Below are 3,184 nucleotides of genomic sequence, written 5' to 3'. Positions count from 1 at the left end.
CCACCAGGGAAGCCTAGGTGAACTTTAAAACTACTTAATTCCACCCTCCCTTTCACCACATACACCAATACCATATGGGTTTAGGGAGAATTGCCTTTAATCTCTAAGTTACAATACTTGGTCTTTCCCTCAGATACTTCGGGATGCCTTTGCACGGGGATGAAAAGACATCCGGAAGTACTGGGATGCCTTTGTAAAGGAAGGGATGCAAGAGGTCGTGAAGCCAATTTTAGATGATGCCCACAGCATCACAGAGCTTTGCACCGGCCTCCTGATTTAGCCTGACAGACCTCTAATAGCTCAAAGATGATTAATTAGTTTAGTAAAGATTTTTAAAAGACAGTTGCCACATAGATGAGATTGGGATCAAATAGGCACTCTCCCATATTTGAATTGAAATGTAAATGGATAAATTGTTTTTAAAGCAATTGGGAAATATGTACCGAGGCTGCACCAACGCCTGTACTTTTTTGATCAGAAGACCCACATTTAGGAACTGCTAAGAATACAGCGTGGACGAGCATATATGTGCAGGGTTGTCCTTTACCATATGTGTTATGAAGAAAAACCAGAACTAGATGTCCAACATCTGGGAAAACCAGTGAGTAAATTCTGGTATGTAGATCAGATCGAATTTTATGCAGTTTTCAGAAATGATTCTTTTTATAAATCCCCACAAGATACACAGCAAGCAAACAACTGCCCGTGATACTCTGGACGGTAGGAGTGGATGGGATTTTCTTTCTTCCAACCAGTTTTAAAAAACCGTTTTCCGGGCTTCCCTGGTGGCGCAGTGGCTGGGAGTCCACCTGCCAATGCGGGGGACGCAGGTTCGTGCCCCAGTCTGGGAGGATCCCACGTGCCGCGGAGCAGCTGGGCCCGTGAGCCATGGCCGCTGGGCCTGCGTGTCCGGAGCCTGTGCTCCGCGGCGGGAGAGGCCACGGCGGTGAGAGGCCCGCGTACCGCAAAAAAAAAAAACAAACAGAAAAACAGTTTTCCAAGTTTTCTACTATGAGCATGTATTTCTTTGATAACTTTTAAAACCTATTTTATTTTTGGCAGCCTCGTGCAGCTTGAGGGATCTCAGTTCCCCGACCATGGATTGAACCTGGGCCACGGCAGTGAAAGCACCAAGTCTTAACCACTAGACCACCAGGGAATTCCCTAAAACCTATTTTAAATGAGCAATTGGAGCAGTTTTCAAAATTAGCATATCTTTTCTTATTATAGCAAAGTCACACTCATTGCAAGAAAAATCTAAATGCTGCACAAAACTCATAAAAGAAAGTAAAAATAATCTAAGATCCTACCACCTGGAGATAATCACCTCTTATATTTTGTTGTATAATAACACACACACACACACACAGAATGCTGTCTTGCAAACTGCTTCTTTCACTCATTAATATGCCATAGACATCCTTACACATCAATAAAAATCCATCTACCTCATTCTTTTTTAACTGTCTGCATTAAAATATTTCCACCCATACATCTGGCTATAAGGATGTACCATTATTTATTTAACCAATCCCCTACTGATGCATATTGAAGTGGTTTGCAGTATTTCACTAGGAAATTAACATATCCATGAGTGGGCTGGACTGGGGAGTCAGCCTCCAGGCTAGTAATCATATCTATGGTTGATCCACTATGTCCATCAGGGCCTCAGCTTGCCCCTTTGTAAGATGAGGACATGGGGGATGTCAGGTGAATTCTGGGATGCCTCCAGCTGCAGCATTCCCTGATTTCTTGAGGTGGCAGCCGATTTTTCAAGAATAGGAAGTGTCTGGTGTAATTTAGAATAAATGGCACAGCTAAGAATATTGTTCCTCTCTCAAAAGATATAGTGAAAGCCCTCAAATACCCAAGTATAGGCTTAAATGGTACCTATATCCTGATCTGCACAGTGACTAGAAGGTGACTTCCAGCTCCACCTTGGGCTGTACACACATAGGAATGCAGCTCTGTCTTCAGCCAGGCCAGCATCACTGGGAGAGGTACAGCAGGCACCTGCCTTTCGCCCAGTCGTCTAGTTCTCTTTTTCTACACACAACTCTCAGAGTCCTGCCCTTTACTCTGTTTTTTCTTGAACCTCAAACATGTTAGGATGTCTTGGGTTCCATGTTTGCTCTGCAGCAAATCTCTCAATAATCCACCTGCTAGCAGCACCATCCCCCAACCCCACAAACGCTCCTAAAATGGGCCTCTTCTTAACAAAGAGCTTTTGATGTTGTGTAGCAAGTGGGCTTCAACTGAGCACACTAGCTCTCATCCAAGAGCATCAAAAACAAACTTAGCTGAACAAAAGTATAATCCAAAAAGATACAGGCACCCTTATGTTCATAGCAGCACTATTCACAATAGCCAAGACATGGAAACAACCTAAGTGTCCATCGACAGATGAATGGATGAAGAAGATGTGGTACATGTATACAATGGAATACTACTCAGCCATAAAGAAGAATGAAACAATGCTATTTGTAGCAACATGAATGGATTTAGAGATTATCATACTAAGTGAAGTAATTCAGACAGAGAAAGCCAAATACCATATGATATCACTTATACGGGGAAACTAAAAAAATGATACAAATCAACTTATTTACAAAACAGAAGCAGACTCACAGACGTAGAAAACAAATTTATGGTTACCAAGGGGGGAAGGGGAGGAGGGATAAATTAGGATTATGGGATTAACAGGTACACACTACTATATATAAAATAGTTAAACAACAAAGACCTACTGTATAACACAGGGAACTATATTCAATATCTTGTAATAACCTATAACGGAAAATAATCTGAAATATATATATATATATATATATCTGAATCGCTTTGCTGTACACCTGAAACTAACACAACATTGTAAATCAACTATACTTCAATAAAAATGTTAGGCATCTGAAATAAAATATAATAAAATTGCCCTTGAAGGGCCGTCTCCTAGGATGAGACCTCTTAAATGAGCAACCTACCAGGCCCCAAGGTGATGGAGAGAAAGTCTGAGTTAAAAAGCAAAACAAAAGAAACAAAAACCCTCCCCCGCCTACAGTTCCCACGCTCCTGCCCAGGCACGAGCCAGAAATTCACCCCAGGTGCACGTGTGCACCAGGCTGTATAAAACAGCACTTTCCTTCTGGTCATTAAGCTTCTGTGCTTGCTGCCTGTCCAACTGGCC

Source organism: Neophocaena asiaeorientalis, unplaced genomic scaffold, assembly GCF_003031525.2.
Source record: "Neophocaena asiaeorientalis asiaeorientalis breed wild unplaced genomic scaffold, Neophocaena_asiaeorientalis_V1.1 scaffold43, whole genome shotgun sequence".
Classification (NCBI taxonomy): Eukaryota; Metazoa; Chordata; class Mammalia; order Artiodactyla; family Phocoenidae; genus Neophocaena; species Neophocaena asiaeorientalis.
This window is presented reverse-complemented; position numbering follows the sequence as displayed.